At 36.7% G+C, this 27,882-nt stretch overlaps 1 long non-coding RNA gene across 2 annotated transcripts; it reads right to left on the bottom strand.

Annotated features, from left to right (window-relative positions):
* Window positions 1-13,308: 13,308 nt before the first annotated feature.
* Window positions 13,309-23,624, bottom strand: LOC132631656 (uncharacterized). 2 transcript variants are annotated; one of them, XR_009578953.1, is made up of 3 exons: window positions 22,381-23,624; window positions 21,270-21,479; window positions 13,309-20,409 (listed from the first exon to the last, which is right to left on the bottom strand). It is a non-coding gene; the product is annotated as an uncharacterized LOC132631656 (long non-coding RNA). The 2 variants fall into 2 exon arrangements; XR_009578952.1 differs by having other exon boundaries at window positions 13,341-16,274; window positions 22,381-23,612.
* Window positions 23,625-27,882: the final 4,258 nt, after the last annotated feature.

Genomic DNA, 27,882 nt, shown 5'->3' with positions numbered 1-27,882 from the left:
AGTGGGCTTAACAAGAATTAATAAAATGAGGCCCAACTTTAAAGGGCCCAACCGGCCACCCTATGTCTAGGCCCATGATTTAATTAAATTCCATGGAAATTGTATATATTGGATAAGTATTAAGAATATTCAAGAAGCACAAAACAAAAGCCAAGAACAAGAAAAGAAAGAAGCCATTTCGGGTGAGAAAGAGGAGAAAAGAAAAAGGAAGAAAAAAAAATTTGGAGCCAATTCTTGGGTTCAAAAATTCATCCCTTGGGAGATTATGACTAAGTGCAAGGCCCTCTTCAAGTTGGTATAAAGATTGTGGCAAGAAAACACTTTCATCCTCCAAGTGAAGGGCTTGAAGAAAGGTGAGAATTTCATGCTTTTGTTGTGTTATAAATGGTATATGTATGTTGTAGTATGTGTGAATGAATGAAAAATATGGAAATTTTGTGTGTTGGAACAAAGGGTGTGTTGGCCGAATATGTGGGTATGAACTACATGTCTTGAATGATTTGAATTTATGTTGTAATCTAGTTGTAATATGATGGAAATTGTATTGGAAATGAAAGTGGGATGAATTAATGAAAGTTGGAGGATATTGCATGTTGGCCGTGTGGTGCCTTGTATGAAAGTGGGTGTTTTGAATTCATTTAATGCAATACTTGTGTTGTTATGACTTTGTGAAGTAGATGGAAGGATAATGTTTAAGCTAAAACGAAGAATTTGTTGGTTAAGTGTCGTCGGAAAGTATGTCGCGTTAGCGTGATTTCTTGAAATTATGATTGAGGATAATGAACTTGGAATATGAAAATGTGTTTATGAACTTGTATGTTGAAGGTTGGGAAAACAATTTGGATAAGTAGTGGCTTTAATGAAAAGTTGTATGTTTGTATATTGTGTGTATATCGTGTGAGAATGGTATGGATACCTTCGATGTATGTTGTAATGACTTTGATAGGTGATGAATATCAAAAATAATAAGTTTGGTTTGGAAATGCAAGTTTGAAACGAAAAAATGTGTCGTTATGTTGAAAGATGGCTAATGATGCCTTAGCGTATGTCTTGATGTATTGTTGTTGTTTTGATGTCATTCCTAGGATGTTGTGTTAATGAATTGAGCCGAGCTAAGTCTCGGGGATGTCGTATATACAGAGGAAATGCTGCCGAAATTTCGGTAGGCAAGTATGTGTAAAGTTGGAATATTGAAAGAGTGAAACTAACCAAATGGTAAACTTGACCATTTCCAGATTTTGGACGAAATTTGGATTGACGCCAAGCGAGCGTAACGCGTTGTCGAGGTATGTGAAGCACTTCCCTATGCTCCTAGGCATGTTCTGGATGTGGTAGGCTCGGCCGCGAGCCTTAAGTACGACTCCGTTCCCCGGAATTCGAGACGAAAAACCGCTCCAATTCCTTCAATCTAATTGAACCTATTTTCTTACAAATTGCCTTTAAAGTGAAATTTTGTACAAAACTTCCCTAAACGGAGTCGGAACACTTCCAAACGATTATGGAGGACCTCATAAGGTCTATTAGCAATAATCTACGTATGTAGCCTCGAGTTGGTCCGAGGCGGGCCCACAAGGCCCGATATCTTCGGTAAAATTTTAAATATTTTCCGTTTTGGTCCGATTTCCTCTAAAAACCTCTGGACTATTATTTTGTGTATGATATGATTATTTTGTGCAATTTATATAAAATGATTTTTGAGCATTCGAATATCTGATTCTGATAATAATCTGTCGTGCCTTCACAACTAGGATATAGGCGCGTACTATGCATACTATCTGGATATTCTGATTTTGGCTCGTCGTTTGGCACCCTTCAGTTTGATTGAGTCTGTATGTTGAGTCTGTATGTAAGTAGTTTCTCATTTATCGGTTCGTGTCTGTCTCAATGCATCCTTTCACTGCGACCCGGGTCAGGTTCTGTTATCGTGCATATTTCTCTGCATTGTTCACCGCGTCCCTCGGCGTACGGGCCGGGATCTGTATGTCTGTATGATCTGTGTATGGGGATGGCGGCCAGGATGGCATATGATCTGATCCGATTCTGTCTGTCCACCGCGTCCCGTACTAAGAGGGCCGGGTTCTGTTATCGCGCCCCCAAACAGGGCCGGGATCTGTATGAATATATGCGTGTGCCATCTGTATTTATAAAGCACACGCCTCTGTATGACTCTGTATGACTCTGTGCTACTCTACATGCATAACTCTGTCCGATATACTTCTGTTTGTCCGTCTGTGTTACGGCTAAGTCTGTATGTCCGTATGGGTTCTGATTCTGCTCGTCTGTCCGTATTATGATTCCGTCGGTCTGTCCGAACCACGACCCTGTTTATCTGTATAGAATACGATTCTATATGTCTGTCTGAATCATGACCCTGTCCGTCAGTCTGATTTATAATTCTGTACGTTATATTTCTGTGACTCCGGTTCGGACTATGTTTATATCTGTTATGTATCTGCTTTACATACTCGGTACATTTTTCGTACTGACCCCCGTTCTTCGGGGGCTGCGCTACATGCCCGCAGGTACAGACGTGCCAGGTGACGCGCCGCCAGTATAGGTTCTGATCTAGCTGTTTGAAGAGCTCCTTTGATCCGGAGCGTATATTTTTGGTATATATCTTCTGTCTTCTGTACACTCTGTATGTATGGATATTCTGGGTACGGCGGGGCCCTGTCCCGTCATATGATTTTGTATGTCTGTAGAGGCCTGTAGATAGATGTGTGGGTTTCGGGTTTCGTCTGTATGTTAGCCTTATCGGCTTATCTATATGTTTCTGTATGTTCAGATATATATATATATGTTTGCGCGCGTGTCGTAGTTGTATCGGCCTATTTCTGTAACTTCTGTTTTAAAAAAAAAAAAAAAATCCGTATGATTCGAAAGTCGGTCGGGTAGGTACGTACGGGTACCCAGTTAGGGTACCAGTCGCGGCCCACGGGGTTGGGTCGTGACAAGATTAGGGCTATATCGCATGATCATGATAATAAGGGTATGAACTGTGTCAAAAATAATTTATTATTTAAGTGAATTGTGATCAAGAAATTAATTATGTGTGCAATTGATTAAATAATGGAATAAAATAGGAGAGTACGGAATTAATTAATGTATTAATTAGGATTAAGTGGATGAGGGCTTTTGGTGGGCGGCCACATGGCACTAATTAAGCCAAAGGTATCACTAAGTTGGGCATATATGAGTCATAGCACCTAAAGTGCATTGTTGACATGTAACACCCCGTACCTTCAACCTAAGCTTTGACCATGATTCTAGACTTAGAAAATTAGATAAAAAAATGTGAGAATTGAAATTTTCTCTTCAGTTATCAGATAGAGGTTTACGCCCCAGAACACGGACCGTATTCAAGTATATGGCCCGTGTTTCAAATCGTAAGTTGGCATCAAGATCACTGAGCATTTTGGAATTTGGCTTGAGGGATATACATTGTTAAATACGGACCGTATTTTGAAATACGGATTGTATTTAACAATGTGATTGGAATTTGGGAAAACTTCCTTGATGAAAGTTGTAGAGCTTTGAAATACCTTTCCAAAGGTATATTATGGTGGTCAAACGGATATCTGTACAAAGAGTTATGGCTATTTTACTGAAGAGTCGCAGAGCAGTCCAAACAAAATACGGACTGAAATACGGCCATCTTTCAAAATACGGCCAGTATTTTTTCGGGCGTAAACTTTAATGTTCCAAAACAGTATATATTCGCCCATATCAGTCCAAATCATTATTTTTCATTCCTTCAAGTCCTAGAACGACCTCCTACCCTCTCCCATCATCAAGAACACCAAGGTAAGTCTATTCTAATCATTCCAAGTCAATTTTAATATATATATCCTTGTAATCTAAACAAGAAATCATCATTCCTAACCTAGGGTTTTCAAGAAAATCCATCTCAAGGTTCAACATTTTTGGAAATCTTCTTCAAAGTTCAAGTCTTTATTTCAAAATTTGGAGCATTACCAGGTATGTGGAGTTACTATCTACGTGTGGGGAACATCATTATTCTTCCCTACGACTCTTAATCCAAAAAGTATGAATCTTTATGAAAACTAGGGTTCTATACCATGCTCATAACAACCCTAGGTCCATGTCCATGATTATATTATATATGAATTGCTATTATTCTATCATTGTGTTCTTAATAACTCCATATGCTTATTGAGAATCAGTCTGTAATCCATGAAAACTCATATATCTCATTCCATGGGTTCTTACATGCAAGTTATAATATGTTAAGATATTTTTCAAGAAAATACTATGTTTTACAAATTCATGCAAGCAAGTTATAATTCATGATATTCATGTACAAGCAAGTTATGATTCATGAAACCATAGGCAGCAAGTGTCACTTATTTTTACATGTTCATGTTATTAGGAATTGCTTTAATTACCGAGAAGGCTTCAAACAACCTGAAACTACGTAGCCACCGTAGGATGAGGATCGCTCCACCCATGCTTAGGACGAACTCTCATAATGACTGGATCCTTTCATAATATTATTAAATCTCATGTCCCTGGCAAGGTATGAGTTTCTGCTGGTAGGACGCAAGTACCAGACCATGTTGTCGGTTATATTTACTGCTCTCCCTACTCACGATGCTTTACATATGTTATATATGTATATGTACTCATGTTCATGATCATGTTTCAGTTTAGTCTCTATTATATTATCTCCATATCCCATGTTATTTCATTCAGTTGTTTTACATACCAGTACATTCAATGTGCTGACGCCCCCTTTTATTGCCCGGGGGCCTGCATTTCACGATGTTGGTACGTATCTACAGGATGCCCCATCTGCCCAGTAGGATTTGCTCGTATCAGCTTATTGGTGAGCCCCAACTCATTCGGGGTTTTAGTCAGTTATCTTTATTTTATTAGTTATACATTTAAAGGTATGTTGGGGGCCTTATCCCAGCAAGTACGTTTTCCAGTCAAGACTCATGATTAGAGGTTTCATAAACTAGTCAGTTTAGTTGTGTTAGACATGCAAGGTGTTTATCCATCTTGGCTCAACTCATGTTATTTCCGCATTCATGTTTTAAACTAGTATTTAATAAATGTTATGATTCTCATGTTTTATAAAAGCTCATCACATTCATGCTATATTTCTGCTCATGTATGCCTCATGATGATTCAGCAAGCCATGTGGTTCTCTCGGTCACATGTAGTATGGCATCGAGTACCATGTTTCGCCCAGGTCATGGTTCGAGGCATGACATGTGTAAAGGCAAGAAAGATCCTTTTATCCTTTCATTTCATTCTTTCTTTGGCATGTGGTATATGAAACAGATGCTGCCATTTTATTTCTATTTTTGGGGGACTTTCTAATTTTAAAAAATTAGCAAAAAATGTACATAGCAACATTTTCTTATTTCAAAGACAAAATAGCAACATGGGCTCCAAATCACAAGGAAGCGGAGTGTAATTTTTCTCAAGAACAATATTCGAGTTTTGCTTACTATTTATATCTCGTTGTTCCGTTTTTATCACGTTGTTGAATTTGGGCTTTCTTCGAAGTGAAGTAAGGTGGAAGAAGAGTATTTCTTGGCATATAAGGTAAGAATTCTCCTCTCCTAGATATATTTAAGATCGTCCAGGTTTTAGCTAAATTGTAGAATGAGAAATATGAAATTAACGGCCGAAAATCGTATTTTGATACTGTTGTTGTATGGACTGTTTGATGATTCTCTAAGTTATGTTGTGGTTGGAATTTGGCGGATTTAGTATGGTTGTGATTGTTTTGAACTTAGGGGAAGTAGAATAAATAGGGGAGATGTTGTCTGATTCATTATAGAACGAGGTTGCCGCTCGATATACGTGATATGCTAGCATTTCCTTAGCGTAACGAAAGTGTGATTGTCATTATTGTAGATTGAGGTACTATACAGATGCATGCTTGCATTCGGGGCTATACAAATATAGAGTGCCTTCAGGGCTATACACTTGCCTTCGGGGTTATGCACTTACCTTCGGGGCTATTTACACATGTGTAAATGCCATACATGAGGCTAAGTAGTTTGATATTATGTTGTTTAGCTGTTAGATGACAGAGGCAGGTAAGTATAGCCAGATTTTTTATTGACTCTTCAGTTCAGTATCAGTTTCAGTTACCTTACATACTCTACATTATTTCGTACTAACATCCCTTTGTCGGGGATGCTGTGTTCATGCTTGCAGGTTCAAATAGGCAGCCGGAAGGACGACATCAGTAAATTTGCCGAGTACCAGCTAGTGTGGTAAGCTCCATGTCATTCAGAGTTACCAGGTCTAGAGCTTTGTGTATTTACATACACAAATGATGGGTAGGCCGGGGCTCTGTTCCGACCATAGTATAATTGTCACTCTTTAGAGGCTTGTAGACGTATCCTGTATGTCCAGTGTTAGTATCGCGGCCTTGTCGGCCCGCATAGCGATACTTATGTTTTATATATGACGGGATGATCCTGCTTTGGTTAAGTTGTTGTTTACAGACATTTTAGTGTATGGCCTTGTCGGCCTAAGTTACGATACCACACTTATATATCGGCTTCATTGGCCTAAGTTATTCATTGAGACACTGGTAATACGAGCTACAGATTGGTACGCTGGGGCCTAGTGAGGCACCGGGTGCCGACCACACCTCCCCAAGTTTGGGGCGTGACAACTGCCTCCCAAGACTTTTGTTCTCTATGTCACGTCAGCACTTATGGTTGCGTTTATTACACTTTAAAATAGTTCAAGGGGGTAATAGGACCCCGGTAAATGAAAAGTGTGTCCCTGGAACCTCGGGTATAGCTCAGTGGGTTACTTGTGCCTTATCCCTTTTTTTTTTTTCAAAAATGCATTTTAAAAAAGTTCTTTTTGTGAGAAGCAGTTTGCGTTTGGCTAATTAAGTTAAAAATATTTTTTAGTAGCAATAGTGTTTGGATTATTTTATTGATTAGCTTTGTTTTTTTTCCCCCCACTTTTTCATATCTTATTCATTTACTTATTTTGGCTCAAATGATCTATTCGAAATTTTAGTTATAAAGCTCTTATCTTTTTATTTCTTTTGATAATGTTGAAATTACTGTAATCCGGAAAGTTGAGAAGTTTTTAGTTATTCCACATGATTGGCATAACCTTCTATTATATTCATCCAATACTTCCACATTACATTTGTGATAAAATTGTAATATAAGCTATGCTAAAAATTCTTTTTAACAATTGATACTTTATACAAATAACATTAATACTCTCTCCGTCTCAAATTATTTGTCGCTTTTTTGGTTTACACGTCCCTTAAGAAATATTAATTAGGAGGGATATTGACTACTTTAATTTTATTTATGTCCAAGCTATAATCTCTCTCCACTAAATGTTTGCTCAATTTATTGGGAAAAATAATTTTTTGCTTAATTTGAGACAACTAATTTTAATAAGTATGATAAATTTGAGACGGAGGAAGATAATTTGAGACGAAGGAAGTGTGAGATATTTTTATTTTTGACCTGGATGTTTTCACCGTCGAGTAATTTCTTAACATAACAAAGAGCCCCACTGCTAAGATTGATGCTGTTCTCCACTATTAACAACATGATTCTTCATTCTCTAATCCCAAAGTTAATGTTTGGATAAACTATTTAAAACCATGAAAGAAGGGAAGGGATATTAAATTGGTTCATATGAAAGCGTGCATCATAATTTGTTTTATGCAAAAGATGCTTTAGAGAACCAAATTAAACAACCATTTTCGTTAGTTAAGATTCTGCAAAGATATTACGTAATATAAGACATTATGGAGAATGCACTATATATTTGACCCAACCTTTCAAAAGCTTCCAAATGTTCATAATTGATTTGTTAGAAATATCAAAGATTTATATTATAAATGTTGTTATTATATAAATAATTTCAATGTTTTGGTCCTAATTTCGTACTATTTTTATTACTCCTCTTTTAAATTATTCAACTATATATTTCATTTAATTTAGTTAGTCTTATTTTTCTGTTAGATGTATTAAAAAACTTTCCATGCGTGATTGTTATCGGGTCCTAATTTTATTATTTTGGAGGGTGAGGAAGTTCGGAAAAAGGGAAGGAAGGAAAAAGTTTAAGTAAAAATCAGACAATGCATTTTGTTTGTAAATGGTACTTGATGAAGTCTTAATCTTAATTATTCAGATTTTAGTAATTAATTTTATTTGTGTTTTACGTCTAAATCTTAATCATTCAGATCTTAACCGCTAAGCCTCTTTATTTTTCTATGTTACAATTAGTTAACGAGTCTGAATAGATCTGAACAATTCAAATTTATAATAAAATCTTAATATCACTAAGATGCTTATTCAAGAATTTCTATAAAGATGGCAGTTACCACTACTCCGTACATTCACCGTTAAGCGTCGCCTCCTATCAGTATCAACTACTACTTTCGTCGTCACTGTTACACCTCGGAAATTTCCCCGTGAACGTACAACGGGTAGACCAACGAAGTGTATGAGTGTGCGATGTTTTACTAAGTAGGGAATGACTATTTATGAATTTTGGAAATGAGAAAGTTACAGATTTGCACTTCGACCCAGTGGGTCGTAAAATAGAATACGGCCCGTAAAGTGGTTTACGGACCGTAAACTGCCATCGTCCTTCAACATTCCAAAAAACTTCAACTTTCTGCCAAATGACGAAATGGTTAAATACGACTCAGAATACGGACCGTAAAGTGAAATACGGCCCGTAAACTGTGTCCGTAAATCACCACGTCTCAGCCTGAGTTTTTGGTTTTGATATGCTTAAATACGGTCATGAAGGACGGACCGTAAACCAGAATACGGTCCGAAAAACTGGGTTTACGACCACTGTGCATCCCGACTACTGTTCATAAAAATCAGATTTTGTGATTAATATAAGGGACCCTTTTCATTTATTTTCATTTCATTTCTCATCTACACAACTCAAGAGAACTCTAGAACATTCCAAACATTTCATCCACAAGAATTTAAGGGAAATTAGTGGTCAACTACATGAAATCCATGGAACCAAGGGTGTGAAGCTCATCAAAGTTCATCTACACCAAGAAATTGCAAAGGAAGTGAAATAGGGTTTTTGGCATAAAAGAGTGTTGTTGCTCAAGGCTTGTTCCAACACTACCCAAGGTAAGTTTGATGACCTTCTCATGATGATTGAAGCATTAATACATTGAAACACATGGATTATAGAAGAGTGTAGTAAATGGGTCATAAAATGTGAATAGTGTCATAGTTGAATGATAGTTGGATTGCATTATGAATGTTGATGAGTTGGGAGTATAAATATGTTATAAATGACGTGTAGACCATGAAATAGGTGTGATGTATGAGAAAATGTGATGATGAGCTAAAGCCCATAAATGTGGAGAAATTGGAGAAAAATGGTAGAATGTGGTAAATGTAGATAAATGATGATTGTTGAATATAATATTGTGAACGTTGTTGTGAGCGCTTGGGAGTTAATATAGAATATGGGAAAAGTAGTATAAACAAAGGAAGTGTCGCCCAATTTTCCCTAGAAATAGTAGCGCGTTCTTATAGTCGATTAACTAACGTAAATGTGAATTCTCTTTTGAAGGTAGAAACGCGATATCAAAGGAGAACAAGCGAACGATAGCTTAGTTAAACGTCAAAGGTATGTGAGGCTAGTCCCTTCTTTCTAATGGCATGAATCTCATAGCATAATTTTCCTCCTCTTCATGAGTCCCTATATTCCGGAAAGCTAAAGGCCTATATCCATGAATGATAATGTAAGATAAGAGATATGATATGATGATCTTAAAATGGCATGATGTTATTTATTGCTCACACTCACCTTATATGTTAGTTCTTTCAAGGTGAGGCAAGATGTCGATAATTGCTCCATAATGAAATTGGGAGATCACGACCTTACGTCACCCCGATAAAGTAAAGTTGTTCATAAGCCTTATGCATGTATTGTGATAAGTATGTTACGATAAGCATATTATGATGAGCATGTATGATGATGATATAACACTACGCCTAGTTGGCCGGGCAGTCACCGCTAAGGCGGGCAGCTATACGATACACCATGGCCAAATGACATGGGCAGACACCACTAGTGGGCGGCATGAGATGATACCCCGGACGCGGGAGGCCTGGACGCAGGCTAATGTTATGATTATCACACCGATCCGATATGGACGAGCAGCTTATACATTACTACACCGCACCTATATGAGCGGGCAGCTTATACATTATGCATACATGATATGATGACGAGTATGAGTAAGACAGCATGGCTTAATTCTTTTATACATGACAGTTAGAAATAGATGTTCCATATTGATATTTCCTTTATGTCATTGTTCTATTTCATTGTTTATGCCTCTCATACTCAGTACAATATTCGTACTGACGTCCGTTTTCTTTGGACGCTGTGATCATGCTCACAGGTAGACAGGGAGGAGAGCTCGACCCAGACCAGCAGTAGCCGTCAGCTGATTGAAAGCACTCCTTTGTCCGGAAGTGCTTATGACGATTCTTTTGTGTATATTCATGTATATGTATTTTTGGGCATGACGGGGTCCTGTCCCGTCCTTATGCTTAGCACTCCAGTAGAGGCTCGTAGATGCGCAGTGTGGGTTAGATAGTCTCACGAGATGCTATTATATGTATATATTATTTTGATGGCCGAGAGGCAAATGTATTTAAAGATATGATTTTACTACAATTTGAGTATAAAACTGATAAAAGACCATTAAATGAGCAAGATAAGTAGTAGCACGAGTGGTGCTCGGTGGCTAGCCCCGGGTACCCGTCATGGCCCCTAGCTGGGTCGTGACAGTCACCCACCATTATCAACTACCACCCCCACCACCCACAACTACCACTCCCGTTAATCACCGCAGTCATCTATCACCATCACTAGCCACCATTTACAATCATCACCACCAACCATCATTACCGTACGCAGTAGCTTCCAATAACTACCAATAATTATCATCAAGTACCACTATATATGGCAAATCACAATCATCTTTTAACACCACTATTAGCTATCATTATCATCTGTACAAATATCAGCCGCTACCATCAACTACCATTATTAACCAGTATTGTCAGCCCCCACATCATCACTAGCTGCTATTCATAACCACCATCATCAAACAATACCATCTTCAACCGGTAGCCGCAATCACCAATGCTAGTAATCACCACTCTCGACTCATGTTTTCCTTAAAGCAAAAATATTGATATATTAATAGATTAAGTTAGTAGCTTTTGAATTTTCTATTTATTAATGTTTAGATGATTTTTTTTATATATATTCTGATGTTGAGAAAATAAACAGTCTAAATAATTTAGTATTCAGATCTAAATATAAATATTCAAATATGTATTTGAATTCAAATATTTAAATCTTAAAGCAAATTTTAATTTTAAATATATGTATTTAAATTTAAACATATTAATCTTAATCTTAATCAAATAAGGCGTTAGTCCACTTTCCCCTCTCTCGTGGTAAACATACTAGCGACCTTAGTGGTCTGAACATGTATCACTACCCATAAATATCATCTCCCTCTAATTCAATTGAAGTAAATAATTTTACAGAAAGATTCCTCTTTAGTAATTAAATGAGGAATATTTGCCACTTACACGAGGTTTTAGTGGAGTGTCAATGGATGCACGTGGCCATTTCGTCCTGCCGATAGACACTCTTTGATGAATGGCCACTTTTTGCATACTTCTCGTAGTGCAAAGTTAATGGAAAATTTGATATCATCCATCCAGAAGTAAAAAAGAAAAATGTTAATTGGAAATATTCAGATTTTTCCTTTTATTTTTGGGAGTATCCGGCTCTGGTATGAAATGGTATGGGAGGAATCTATGGAAGAAAATAAGGTTGAGTGAAGATAAGAAAGAGATCTTAGTGGTGACTAGGGTGTACAAAGAAAATCGATAAACAACATCAAACCGATAATTCGAACCTAATCGGAAAAAACCGACTACTGATTGGGTTTGACTTGGTTTGATTTTAAAAAGAAAAATCAGAACACTATTGGTTTGGTTTGGTTTTAACTAAAAAAAGTCAAACCGAATCAAACCAACCCGACATTACATTTATAAATTTCAAAAATATTTTATACATAAAAAAAATATTTATAATGTAATTTATAAATGTTTCTTAGACTTTTTCATAATTTTTTGTCTTTTAACGTATTATTTCAAGCTTAGAATTAGAATTTTAAATGGTCCAATAAGTTTTATAGCGCATAGATATTAGTAACTCAAATAAAACTCAACAAAAATCAAATAAAATGTTAACAAAAGAAATTCAATTCTAACATTAGGAATGACAATAATGTTGGATATATTCTTTAGTTTTATATTGGTTTAGAAAGTGAAAATACATAACTTAATTTTATTTTTTTCTTTAATATCTAGTCACGTAATTAATACTTATTAGCCGTACCTATTTTAGGGTAAAAACTTATTTTAGCATGACTTATAACCAATATCTATATGCCTTATAAATTAACCGTAGTTATTATAGCATGATTAGCCTGTTTGGTCAAGCTTTTAAAATCAGCTTATTTTGAAGAAAAAAAATTGAAAAGTACTTTTTGTGAGAAGCAATTTGTGTTTGGCCAATTAATTTAAAAAGCACTTTTGAGCTGCAATTTGCGTTTGGCCAAGCTTTTAAAAAGTACTTTTAAGTGTATTTTTCTCAAAAGCGCTTTTCAAAAAAGTGCTTCTGGGGAAAAACTATTTTTTTTAACTTCTGAAAAACTGCTTCTGCTACTCTCCAAAAACAAAAGCAAAAGCACTTATTTTCTCCTAAAAGCTTGGCCAAACATCTCATTTTTTTTTAAAATAAGTACTTTTGGAGAAAAATAAGTTTGGTCAAACAGACTATTAGTACTTTTAGATTATGATCATTTTATTTTATGCAATTCAGAATATTTTAGTATAATGTCATATCTCATTTTGTGTTATTTTCTTAATAAATATCTTAATTAGATAGTCGTATCTTACTAGGAATAAAGAAATATTTGAAGTACAAGTTATATGTTTTGTATGAAGACTTTATCGGGAAAAACCCAGAAAAAACCAAGAAAACCCGAAGTTGAAAAACCCGACTTTTGTTGGTTTGATTTGATTTATAGATTTAAAAACCCGATACAATTGGTTTGGTTTGGTCTTTAAAAAAACCAAACCAACCTGGTCTATGTACACCCCTAGTGGTGACGACTGAGGGAGAGGTGTTGGAGTGGAGAAGAAAATGATGAAGATGAGGAGGGTTATGGTGAAGGAGAAGAGAGTGAAGAAACCAAAAACTTGGGTTGGCAAACGACCTCATTATCGTGCATGTCAATGGTGGTTAGGCTTCTAATCAAACTAACCTTCACTTTAGATTTTTTTTATAATTTTTTATATTTTTAAAATTAATGATTCCGTTAAGTTTTTAACTTTCGTTAGTTTGAAGGATCAAAATTGCACATTTATATTAATTAAAGATTAATTATTATCAGTCGAATTACACAAGGACCAAAGCTAGAATAAACATAAATTTTAATTATTTCGATTTTCAATTATTAAATTTGTTTTGGTTCTAATATTTTAATTATTCAGATCTTAATTACGAAGTGTTATTGTTCTTTTTTATTTTTTACAACTATTTAATGGGTCAGAATAGATCTAAACAATTAAAATCTACAATAAAATTTTAATATAATTAATACGTCTATTCAATTATTTCTACAAAGATGGCAGTTCACCATTATTCCATCCTCTTGCACCGCTAACTGCCGCCTCTATCCAGTATTATGATCAATTACCACCATGCACAACTATTATCCTCAGCCACAACCACCAGAGTCAGCCGTCAACACTACTAGCCACCATTTATAATTATTGCAATAATTTATAATTATCATCCACCACAATTATCACCATAATTATCGGTTGTCACCACCAACTACCACATAAACCACCACCATTGCACCATCATTTTTATCATCTGAAAGTACATCGTTTTAGCAATACGTACATTCATTAAAACAAAACCTTTTGTTTGTTGTGAAACGAGAGGAAAAGCCTCTTATCTACTAATTAGTTGAATAACAATGTACACGACAGGCCTTACGCTAAAATGTGTAAAGAAAAGTTATTCTCTACGTTTGACAAGTAATGATCTTACAATTAGCACTACTTCCCTGGCCAGCCACCATTATCGCTAGCTACTAACAACAACTATCACCATCAACCAATACCATCCATCCGCAGTTCAACCTGGATCAGGAACAAGAATCTTGGCTGCACACACAAGAGGAAATTATGCAGATAAAGAATAGCAACACAACAGTAGCAGCACCTGACATACATGGGAGGAAAGCCAAAGAAAAACACATAGAGAATGAGAATAGATTTGCTGCACTAATAGAATTTTTCCCTTTAGATGCAGGTGTGGAAGTCTCCAAGGAGACCATGGAAGAAGATACAAACTCAGAAGAAATCAACAGGGTGCATACTCATGATAATGAGATTGGCACAGCCCAGGTTTATAGTGACAGTGAGATGACCCTGAATAGCAAGGGCACTCCAACTGCCAGAAGGAAACTCATTTTCGATGAGAATCCTCTAAATATTAATAAAATTTCTGATTCTAACAACTTATCCCCTAGAGGAACATGTATCCTCAAAGGAGACAAAACTGGTACCCCTCAAGGGTCCAGATATAGCACCCCTACCTCTAATGATGTTTAGATTCCTATCTTGGAATGCTAGGAGCATAAAAACACTAGGTGCTTGTGAGAGGTTAAAGGGCCTCAAGACACAGTACCAGCTCCCCTTTATATGCATTCAGGAACCTAAAAGGAAAGCTAAACACCTTACTAAATATATGATGAAATTGGGTTTCCAACACAGCCATAATAATCTTAATAAGAAAATTTGGCTGTTTTAGGACCCTTCCATCACTCTGCAAATCATTGAAAATGCTCAACAGCATATTACTTGTCATATCTCTTGCTCTAGCAATAGTACTAATTTTTACTTGACCATTGTCTATGCTAAATGTACTATACCCCTTAGAAAGCCTTTGTGGGAGGAACTGCAGAATCTATCCAACAAACTAAAGGAACCTTTGGGGATGATAGGGGACTTTAATGTGATCACTAACCCTGAGAAAAACAGGGTGGTCTGCCTTATAACATGAACAAGAGCTTTGACTTTTTAGAATGCCTAGCTGACTGTGGCTTGATTGATGCAGGATATACAGGTGCTCAATACACTTGGTGCAACAATTGGGGGCATCCCAAAACCACCTAGAAGAGACTGGATAGGCTCATTATTAATGAGGCCTGGATGGAGGCCTTTAATGGCACAAATGTAAACCACTTATCTAGGACTGGGTCTGACCATGCACCCTTCCTAGTAGATATTGAAAAAGAAAGGAGCAGCCCAATAAGATATTTCAAATTCCTTAACATCTGGTGCAATCATAAAGACTTCAAAGACATAGTCAAAGAAGAATGGAGCATGCCTGTTCAAGGCACAGCTATGTGGAAAGTACACTGCAAATTGAAGGCAGTAGCAAGAAGGCTCAGTTCTTGGTCCAGAGAAACATATAGGGACATATTTAGAGATAGCAAAGAGGCTGAAAATGAAGTAAAGGAATTGGAAAAGAAGCACACAGAAAACAATAATGAGGAGACTAGAAGCAGCCTGAACAAGGCAAAAGCTGAGTACATCAGACTGTTGAAGAACCAAGATGAAATATATAGGCAAAGGGCCAAAGCAAGATGGCTACCGGATGGAGATAAAAACAGTGCATATTTCCATAAGGTCATTAAGGACAGAAGGAGGAAGCTAAATATCCATAAGATAAGTGACAATGAGGGAAACAACATAAAAGGCCACCAGAACATAGCAGATGCAGCAATAAAACACATTGAGGAGTTGTTCAAATATGAAGAAATCAGAGGAAATTTCAGAATTCTTGACAAAGTCCCTCAGGTAGTAACAGCAGACATGAACACAATGCTAATTGCCAGACTTATTGCCCATGAGGTAACATATGTTGTCAATAACATAGAGCCTGATAGTGCCCCAGGCCCTGATGGGTTTGGAGCAAAAAATTTTCAAACATGCATAGATATAACACTTTCAGATATTCACAATGCTATACTTGCATTTTTTTGATGGAGCACCTGTACCTAGGTTACTACAGACCCAAAAAAGGACCAAGCATCACCCACTTGGCTTTTGCTGATGACATCATAATCTTCACATCAGGTAAACCTGCAGACATCGGGAAAATTTTGAAGTTACTAACTATATATGAAAATGTTTCAAGTCAACTGATAAACAAAAAGAAAAGCTGTGTAGCCTTTGCTCCTAAGGCCAATCTGGAAGTAATTCATAGAGTGATTCATCTTACAAAGATGAACAGGAAAGATTGGCCACTAAAATACCTGGGATGCCCTCTCTTTGTAGGAAGGATGAAAATCAACTACTTCTCTGAGATGGTGAACTCAATAACTAGCAGAATTCACTCCTAGCATGCAAAATTTCGCTCTAAAGGGGGGTAAAATAGTACTGATCAAACATGTGCTTTCAGCCATGTCAGTGCACTTACTGGCAGCAATGAAACCTCCAAAGGGTACCTTTGAACAGATAGAAGGTGCTATGACAAGATTTCTATGGAGTGATAAGGCATCCATGAGAAAATACCATTGGAGTAGTTGGGAGACCATGTGCCTACCTAGTGAAGAAGGTGGGGTGGGACTGCGATGTCTGAGAGATGTCAGCAATGCATTCACTGCCAAACAATGGTGGAACCTGAGAACTAAGGATTCCCTATGGAAGGAGTATATGATGGCAAAATATTGTTCAACAAGGAACCCAATCATCAGGAAAGTGATAGGGGTGCAATCCCAGACCTGGAGGGAAATGTGCAAGGTTAGGGATCAGATAGAAGATAATATTACATGGAAAATAGGTCAAGGTCATCTCTCCTTCTGGTATGACAATTGGTCAAGAAATGGAGCATTATACAAATTGTTACCAGAGGAGGTGATTCCAAACAACAGTCTGCTGAATGAGGTGTACATTAATGGTAACTGGATGTGGAACAGGGCAGGGTACCGAGTTCCCTTTGCAGTGAGAATGGCAATCCAGATCATCATTATTAACTTTACCCCTACAAAGAGGGACAAAGCAATTTGGATGCCCAACACAGAAGGGAATTTTACCATTTCTTCTGCTTGGAATTTGCTGAGGAAGAGGGCAGCAGGAGACTGGCATGACAAAAGAACTTGGCACAAAAGTGTCAGTCTTAAAACTAATTTTCACTTCTGGAGAATGATTAAAGACAGGCTCTCCACAGACAATAAGATGGGCAGATTCAAAATTCATGGTCCTTCTATATGTTGTTGCTGCAGTACTCACAATATAGAAACTTCAGAACACCTGTTTGGACAGAGTGATTTGGCTCAAACTCTATGGTCAAATATCTGCAATCCACTAGGCAATAAAGTACAAGGAATTCCTCTAAGACAAATATTAGTAAATTGCTGGAGGATGCAAGCCAGAAATCCTGTTGCAAGCCTAATTAAAATCATCCTGCCCTATGTGATCTGCTGGGAAATCTGGAAATCCAGATGCAATATAAGATTCAACTCCATCAAATTCAACAGCAGTTTTTCCACTAAAAACATCATCTCACACATAATGCAGACTGTCAGTAGACAGTTCCCTCTTGTTCAAACTACTGCAGACTGGGTGAATATGTGCAACAACTTGAACAGAAATATGACCAAGAAAAGCATCAAATTCATAAGATGGTACCCCCCCCCCCCCCCCCCCCCCACCTCCCCATTATGTAAAACTTAGTGATGGCAGCTGTAAGGGAAGTGCTTGTGGAGGAGGAGGAATCATTAGAGATGAGAAAGGAAAGATGATTTCTGCCTACAACATCAATCTTGGTTGTGGCACTAACAACTGGCTGAGGCTAAAGCCCTTCAACATGGACTCGAATGGTGTGTCAATATGGGATGGAACAACTTAATAGTGGAAGCTGACTCTCTTTTACTGGTTCAAGCAATTCAGGGGAAATGCAAAACCCCATGGAACATTGAGCAAATTTTTTGTTGGATACAAAGGACACAGAATCAATATCAATTTCAGATCAGGCATTGCTTTCGAGAGGCTAACCAGGTTGCAGACAAGCTTGCACAAATCAGCCACTTTCACATTGATTTTGTAACTTACTCCAGCTTTCAGGATTTGCCAAAAACTGTTAGAGGTGTTCTAAATCTTGACAGATGGGGTTTGCCCAGTATCAGGTCGAGAACTCAAAGCAACAAGATTTTCACCTTTGACCCTCCTTAGTGTTTCTTTTAGACTTGTAAATAATAGATTTGTAAATATTAGCTGTGTCTACATTAGGTATCCTCATGTACTGTAAAGGGTAGTCAACTCTAACTAAAGATAAGAGTTGGCTAAACTTTGCATCTAGGTTAATGCATCATGTTTTTAGCTGCATACTCTAGATATAGCCCCCTACCCTATAGATCATGCATCATGTAGTTGATTTAGGACTTGTACAAGGCACTTGCCATCATGCATCAAACTGGATATGTCCAGTTTCATATGTCATAGGGGTATGGTTTAAGCCCTCCCCTCAAATGTATTTTCTATTTACATATTAATAAAATACCACCTAAGTTCTGATTTTGGAGCTAGGTGGTTCCTCTAAAAAATAAAAAAAACAAACCAATACCATCCCCAATCATCACCCACAACAACATCATCACCCCCAAGCGAGATTTTTTTTTTTTTTTTTTTGATATAAGATTAGATTAATTTAGTATTTTACTAAATTTTTAAATAAAAATAACTTTTATATATTCAGATGTTGAGAAAATAAATAATATTTAGATCTTAATACAACATCTTAATATTCATATTTGTATTCAAATCCAGACATCCAAATCTTAATGCACATCTTAATTTTCATAAAAACAAAAATGGTGAGGTGATAATAAGTATAATAAAAGTGGAAAGCGAAGTCGAAAGTTGAATTACTAAAATGCTCATCAAAGGTCGAAGGATCCTTTTAACCTTATTAATACAGTTATCCTTTCAACATTAAGGTACAAAAAAAGTAAAAATATTAGTAGAAAGTAACCATCATTATTAACTCATGAAAGGATTCTTAATGTCACTAGATAGGCTTAGCCCGTGCTCTACTTCAACACAAAATTCAAATTCTTTTTATAATGAATCAAACTTTACTAATTAATGAGTATCAGGTAGTATGTGTCAAGTTATATACATCTGGAAAGTTAATCCAAAAAGTTAACAGGTGCAGACATTTGTATTCTTGTATATATGTAGATGTAGTAGGTGTTTGGCCATGCATTTTCAAACCATGGTTTCAAATCAGCGTTTGAACATGCGTTTTCACTCATGATTTCAAACTCCAAATCATCCAAAAATGCATCATTTGTGGTTTGAAACCATGGTTTCAACTTTTTAAAATATAAAATTTAACCCATAAGTTTATATTTTATAAAAAAAAGACTCACAAGTTGATAGATATTTTTAACAATAACTTCCATCAATCATTTACCAATCTCATTAACTTCCACCAAATTTTATTTATATCTACCAACCTTTTAATTTATATATGTCTGCCAATTTTATTTATGTCCACCAACCGTCCAATTGATGTTGTATTTTTAGAAAGGTCTTCTAGTATTAATTTTGAGCCGGTTGTTATGAATTAGCGTATTAGTTTTGTTATGAACTATGACTTGCTCATTTGGTAAGATTGTATAAGAATTGAGAATGTTTTGATAGTTTTCACAACTTGTGGGGTTTTATGTCTATAAGAGAAAATACTCCTTAAAATATCCAAATTGCATGTCCAAATATGGTTTCAAACCATGTCCAAACCGGATCGTAGTATCTCCAAAACATTGGTAGTTCCTTTCCTTCCGCCTTGTCCATAGATACAAGCAGATGGCTTTAGGTTTCCTATCACCCTTCCTAGAAAGTTGCTGGTAGCGCCTCTTAGATCACCAGGCATGGTTCCATTTAACTACATAGAGAGGAGCACTTGCATAGTTGAGTAGCTATGAGACTGTGCAAAGAAAAACCGACGTCATCTGAATCACTGAGTAAAGGTAACATCTATTGTATAAGGTGTAACCTCTTATGTAAGATAACCATAGTGCAGTGTCGTTCAAACTAAACCACTGACTTTGGGTGGAGCCTTACATTTCCATATAAGATTGCCAGTTGTGGAGAGGAGGGCTACAGGAAGAGCCTATAGCAGGAGCCAACAAAATAGTTGCCAGTATTCTTCTTTTTTCTTCAACATGCTGAAATTCTACTTGTAATATCTTGCTCCAAGCCTTGCCAACATTCCCTGTGATTCGTGACAACATAAGAACAACCTACATCTTCCGCAACTCTTTTATGGTTAGCAGAACCTGCTGGAACCACAAAAGCATTGCACCAATTGGTGCGCCACAAGTGCATCCCTTCCGAGAAGGTATGGTTAATTAAGGATGACCTTAATAGTGTCATAGCTGCTAGTTTTTTCCCTGTTTTCCTTTGGTCTCTATCGGGAAAATGTAATCTTCGTGAATGCACTCGAAGAGAAGTGACAGCAAAAAAAAAAAAAAAAGTGTATCCTTATGAAGTATAGGTTTGACATGCAAGCCACATTAGCAACATAACAACTAGAAGAGTAAAGACATTGCTCCCAAGTCAAATCAAACTACATAAAGAAAAACCATGCCAGCTTTCAAATCTTCTTATACATATGTTTTTTCTGATTCACGCACCTAATGGCCTGTGTTTGGTCTAGATTTTGAAGATACTTTGCTTACAAAAAAGAAATAATAGATACAAAGTGGAAACAAATATTATTAAAAAGCATGGAGATGGCAGTCATCAACCAGAAGATGATATATATATATAAAAGCTGAAAGAACATATTGTGAAAGAAGCCAGATCGATAGATATCACACTTTGAAGTCCTAAATGTCATGTGTTTAGTAGTGTTATCAAAAGCGCAAAAGAGCTCTAAGGTCAGCTGGGGCTTTAAACGCAAAGCGCAAATAACGCGTGGCCTTTAGTGAAAAAGGGCGCAATGGTGCAAAAATACAAATATATATACATGTTTAGTCCAAGACTAATAATAATAAGCATGAATAACAAATATATGGACAAAGAAATTGTAAAACATTACGATACAGTGAAATATCAATTATCTAGTGTCACCTCTTCAAGAAAGGCTCATTAGCAAGGAAAAGTATGTCTTAGAGCCTTGATGATGATGCTGAAGTACACATAAAGCGAGGCGAAGCACTCAACGTGTTTTGAGCCTCGCTTCAGGGCTTAAGCGCACGTTAAGAGCGCCTTTGACAACAGTGATGTTTAATTGTCATTAGGAAGCAACATGTTATTTGCATAGAGCAATTACATAAGAATCTGCAATCAGAAGAAACATATTTAGCTAAGAGTCCAAGTGTAAAATCATTAACCATATTGTGCAATAGCTGTAATAATTTCTGTCGGATCTTTTACATAGAACCTATTGAAATAGCAGGATATAGAACCTATTGAAATAGCAGGATACTACAGTACTTTATAACTGGTTCACTGATGACAATCGCCAAAATTTGTGCAACTCCTAAACCGGTGTGACAATATTAGAAACTAGCAAAAGCAAGTACATAACTCATTCAAGTTTCTTGGAATATTGAAAAGAATGGAACCTCAATTTCTACAAAATCAAAAAGAGGGAATCAGAAAGCTCTACACTAAGTTTCAGATCTTCTAATACAGCATAAAAGTTGCTTTCTTCCTAGACCCTCCATTATGAGAGGATTGGAACAACACATGTGAATTGGAATGATCACAAGAGATAATCTAAACTTGACCAGAAATCTAGCTGATTAGCTATAAACTAATAGTTAAAGTTTGCCTCCATGATCAATAGTTGTAGGGAAATTCCATCAACTCCAATTTGTATGATGTGAATATTTGTAAACGGGAAAAGGGTCAAATTTGCCCCTCTACTATGTGAAAAGGATCAAATTTACCCTCCGTTATACTATCGGTTCAAAGATACCCTGTCATTACCTATATGGTTCAAATATACCCCTCTTCCGTTAAGTATATCCTAGGTGGACATCCAATCTCAGATGTCATTGATATTTTGATGAGGTGAACGCCACATGGCATGCCACCTCAGCACCCCAACCCGTTTTACCCCTCGCCTCCACTTATTCACAACTAATATTTCCTTCCTCTCCACTACCATTGGTCCATTGCCACCATTAACACCACCATGACAACCTTAAATCTCCATTAATTGTTTGCTACATACCTTGGTACGTATTACAGTTCATTAGTAACAACCGAGAACAACCGTGCGATGTAAGAGAAATCTGTCCCCCGCCAAACATAGAATGAATCGGACCCTTTCTTGCATTGGGACTCAACTGGTAATGAAACAGAGGATAAGGAAACCAGAATAAGGATAACCCCTAAGCTTAACACATTTTTTGGCCTGGATTCAAACATGTTTCATGAAGAAACCATGCAAAATTCAAAAATGGGTATGTCAGAAATTGATACACGAATGTATTCTGGGAAAAATTAAGTTGGCTTTTGGGGGGTTTTGGAGGAGGCGTTGACTGGTTCTGATAAAGTTAGATTGAAATTACCAAAATAATGAATAATTGAATTAGTTTGTCACTAATATTTCCGACTGTATTATACTACTACAGTACATTATATTTGATTTTGATATTTGAGAAAAAATAATGAAAGAATTTTGTCGTCATCGTACCTGTTAGGAAGTTAAACCAAAAGGGTCAAATATACTTCTCGTTATACTTTGGGTCCAAATAAAAGGGTTAAATATACCTCTCGTTATACTTTGGGTCCAAATATACCCCTGCCGTTATACTATTGAGTCAAATATACTCCTCCGTTAAAATTGTCCAAGGTGGACATCCTATCCTACGTGACACTGATATTTGATGAGGTGGATGTCACGTGGCATTGCCACCTCATCACCCCTAACCTATTACTTCTTAGTCTTCTATAATATTAAGCAAAAATGGGTCTGTTTACACCAGGGGTGATATCTGTCTCAGCTTTCTAAGCACATGTATTTGATATCATCCGAGGTTAACTTTTCCGAGGAATATGTCAAACTTAAGTATATCTGTTTTAAATGCAAAACAGTCGAGTGACAGCTTAGTTTTCATTCTCTGATATGTGAGGATGAAACACTATGAATGTTAAATATAACTACATAACTTAACCGGAAACAACTTGCTAATAAAATTCTCACCATTGATTCTATTAATTGGCAAATAAATGTGTCCATAATGCGATTTCTGCACTAATGTGTTTGGGTAGAAGGTGGACTTGCCAGAAAAATAATAAAAGACATACATGAGAATATTGTCTTCCTAATCTTTAAGATGGCGGTAATGGTGACAATGAGGGTGGACGGAAAGGAAATTTTAGTGGTGGAAGAGGGAGGAGTAAAATTGGTTAGGGGTGATGAGGTGGCAATGTCACGTGGCATCCACCTCATCAAATGACACTGCCACATAGGATAGAATGTCCACCTTGGAAAACTTTAACGGGGGAGTGGTATATTTGACCCAGTAATATAACGACAGGGGTATATTTATACCCAAAGTATAATGAGGGGCATATTTGTCCCTTTTCTGGGAAGTTAATGAAAGCCATGTTCTAACAGCTTTTGAATTGTTGGCTATATAGCTTGGTATGTGTTCCAGTTCATTAATACCAGATTTGAGGTTGTTACGGTGGTGTTAATTGTGGTCGAGGGGAAGGAAATGTTAGTGGTGGAAGAACAAGTGGAGGTGAGGGTAAATGGTTAGGCTGCTGAAGTGGCATGCCATGTGGCGTCCACTCATTAAAATATCAATGACATGTGAGATTGGATATCCACCTAGGACATACTTAACAGACAGGGGTATAATTGAACCATATAGGTAACGGCGGGCTATTTTTGAACCGATAGTATGACGAAGGGTAAATTTGATCCTTTTCACATAGTAGAGGAGCAAATTTGACCCTTTTCCCATTTGTAAACTACCCCACGATCAATTCCCATATATCTTCCTTTGACACATAACTCTTGCTTCATCTTTTTCACTTTCTGTTTTAGATTTTAATTTTTCGACTAGACAGATTTAGATTTTTAAATATTTCTTCATATATCCAATGAGTCTAAACAAAAAACAGGTTACTTCATTAATCCACCATCAAAACCTTTTAATTTTAACTTACAATGAGTTTAACTTACAGAACTGAATGAAATAGAGAAAGAAAATCTTTTCACTGCAGGAAGAAACACAAAAAGAAGAATTAGCTTAATCCTTATATGCAAGTGCAAACACTTCCCTCAATTCGGTCTAAATATGAAGAAAACCCAATAAAGGGCAGTCCGATGTACTAAGCTCCCGCTATGCGCAGGGTCAGGGAAAAGGCCGGACCACAAGGGTCTACTGTACGCAACCTTACCCTGCATTTCTGCAAGAGGATGTTTCCACGGCTTGAACCCATGACCTCCCGGTCACGTGACAGCAACTTTACCAGTTACTCCAAGGCTCCCCTAAAGAAACGAAAAAAAAAAACTAGGAAAAAATGATGAAAAAATGGAGAGAAGAGCATACCTAAGATTAGAGAACATGAGAGCATACTTAATCTTTTGCTCCTTCTCAAGCAAACGTGAGACATCCATTGTAACCAACAAATAAGCACTCAAGATCATTCAGAGATCTTTGTTAGACATATATAAAGAGAAATCAACCACAAAGTTCAAACACCCTTTCTTGCGCTCATATTCATGAATTGAATATCAAAACCTGGTGATCTAACAAATCCCATTGTACCTCACTATCAAAGAAATGCCCCAAAATACACACATCATATCTTTAGTTATAGAACAGTGAGGCATGTTAAGACAAAGAGCTCTCACACTCAAGAAAGAATTTCACATACACATGGAATAGTACTATATGTTTGCCCATATTGTAAGATCAGATAGGACTTTTTCTTTGGATGTGATGCAGGCTTAAGGACAGGTATGATAATATGGATGAAAGTTACTCACATCCTTATGGAACTACCATTACCAGACTCTTAAGCACAACTTTTTTCAGTTCATTCTTCAAACCACTGCCTCTTTTCTTGCAAATTTTCCAGTAAAAAAAATCTTTCAATAATACCTTTGCACCGTTCTTTATCACTTCTGCCTATCAGCCTAACATGCACATCAGCAATTCAAAGAACTTACTCCATTTGTCTCAATTTATGTGATACACTTTCCTTTTTAGTCTGTCCCAAAAAGAATGATACATTTCTATATTTAGAAATAATTTAAAACATTTCTATAGTTAGAAATAATTTAACTTGAGCTTTCCCCTTTTACCCTTAATGAAATAATTTGCCGCTACACAAACATCTACAACTTGTTTTAGACCACAAGTTTCAAAAGTCTTTCTTTTTTTCTTAAACTCCGTGCCTAATCAAATTATATCACAAAAGTTGGGACGGTGGGAGTATTATTTTCTTCTCCTTTCTCATTTTTGTTAACTTGCCGGTCTTCTTTTCAGCACTAAACAATAAGCATTCCTAAAGAATACCCGTTCTCTTTCTGTTCCTCACACCACTTCCTTCACATACTAATTACTCTCAACAAGTTCAACTAAGGTGTGTCATTAGGGAATCAGGTGAAAGTTTGTTCAATTAACTTCACAGACAAAGGGATATTATTAGGCTAATACCAAAAAAAGGGGAATATTAGGCTCAAAGGGCCTATGTAGGGATAATCCACAACTACTGGTAAGTCCATTTAGGCTAAAGTGGATGAATGAAGAAGGCCTATAATCATTTCCTAACTTAAGAACATCCTAAGAGTTCGCCTCAAGCAACAAGCATGCAAGTTCTAGACTGACATGTATATATAGAAATACACAGTCAAAACTCGCCATTCAGTGTACATGGAATTCACATCCCAGTCAATTTCAACCCCCAATATGCTATCATGTGCTCAAAAAAGGAAGTTCGGAAAAAAAATATGGTGATTCTCATTAAAAGTGTGCATTTCAAGATTCTGAACTTTCTTTTTCAGATTCATGCTTTTCTTCTTTTATTTATTTTCTTTTTTTCACATTTTTTATATTAATAACTTTAATCCAAAATGCCAAGTTCAAAAGAAATAGTTCCTTTGGAAAGAACAATGGCAATGAAAACCCAAGGAGATTATTACTAAACTAAATATTAAAACAATCTAATCAAGAATTGAAGCTATCAACTCAAACTGACCTAAGCTAATTATTACTTACTAAAAAAATACAGTTATCGAACTAATAACAAGCAAAAAGTACTCACCACCCCACACTTAAGAAATTGCATTGTCCCCAACGTTTAAAAAAAAGAGTGAAGAATACGTCCCTCTTATCGGCTGGTTCTTGTTTAGGTGCAAGCTTCATTTTACTCGGTAAAAGTCATACAGTTGTCCAATAATTAGCGGTAAAAGTCTATATATGCATCAGAAGTCTTATATTACTCGGACTCTCCTAAAGTGTCACCAGGTGCGTGTCGAATTCTTCAAAAATAGTATATTTTTTGAGAATTCAACACGAGTGCGGTAACACTTTCGAAGAGTCCAAGCAACATACACATTGGTGACAACAAGGGCCACCCCACACTTGAGAATTTGACACAATGTCTAAGACATGATACTAAACTAACCTATTCAAGTCGCTTCACTTAATAGAGGTACTTACCCTCATATCTAAGTGTTTCAGCCGATAAACTCTGTAATCACCCAAGGTTAACAAGACAGCTGTGATGCATCTACAATTTCCAGTTGAATAAAGTCTAAACTCTGCAAATAACTAAGGCGTCATAAACAGTTGCAAAAGTGGCATTGGACAAGGAAAAATAAAAAAACAGTCACGTGACAAAGGTGCTACACTACCAACCTTCACACACAAAATTCAAATGTCTACTCAACCAATTAGCCACAGCAGCAATTCGTCAAATACGTAGGGGTCGTTTGGTACGTAGATAAAATTATCCCAGGATTATAATTTTGGACTAATTTATCCCATCTTTTGGGACTAATTTATTCCAGGATTAATGGGATAAGATGGGATATCCCATCTTTAAGTTTAGGATGCATTTTATACTTTGTTTGGTACAAGGTATAAAATTATCCCAGTGTAGAAAATCAATCTGTGATTTGTATTGATGTATGAAAGTCATTATATACAAAGTAAGTATCTCCCTATCAGAATGATACTAGGCTAAATTATAGGACCTAATTACTATACATAAGGAAGAGAATATTTACAATATTTACATAGACTATTACATAGTTTATCACACCCCCGCAGTCGAAGCGGGAGGTTGTCTTACGCTTAAACTGTCCCTGAAATCATCAAAAAGCACGCGCGGAAGACCTTTAGTGAAGATATCTGCGATCTGGTAACGGGACGGGACGTGAAGAACACGAACTTCTCCACGGGCAACTTTCTCACGTACGAAATGTATGTCCATCTCAATATGTTTAGTGCGTTGGTGCTGAACTGGATTACCTGATAGGTATATGACACTAACATTATCACAATAAACCAATGTAGCTGTCCGAATGGGACAACGGAGCTCCAAAAGAAGGTTGCGAAGCCAACAGGACTCAGAGACGACATTAGCGACGCCACGGTATTCGGCCTCGGCACTCGACTTAGACATAGTAGGTTGCCGTTTAGATGACCATGAGAGGAGATTATCGCCAAGGAAGACACAGTAACCTGATGTGGATCGGCGAGTGTCT

Source organism: Lycium barbarum, chromosome 3 (genome assembly GCF_019175385.1).
Source record: "Lycium barbarum isolate Lr01 chromosome 3, ASM1917538v2, whole genome shotgun sequence".
In the NCBI taxonomy this organism is placed as follows: domain Eukaryota; kingdom Viridiplantae; phylum Streptophyta; class Magnoliopsida; order Solanales; family Solanaceae; genus Lycium; species Lycium barbarum.
Note: the sequence above shows the minus strand (reverse complement) of the source record. Positions and strands in the feature narration are given on the sequence as shown.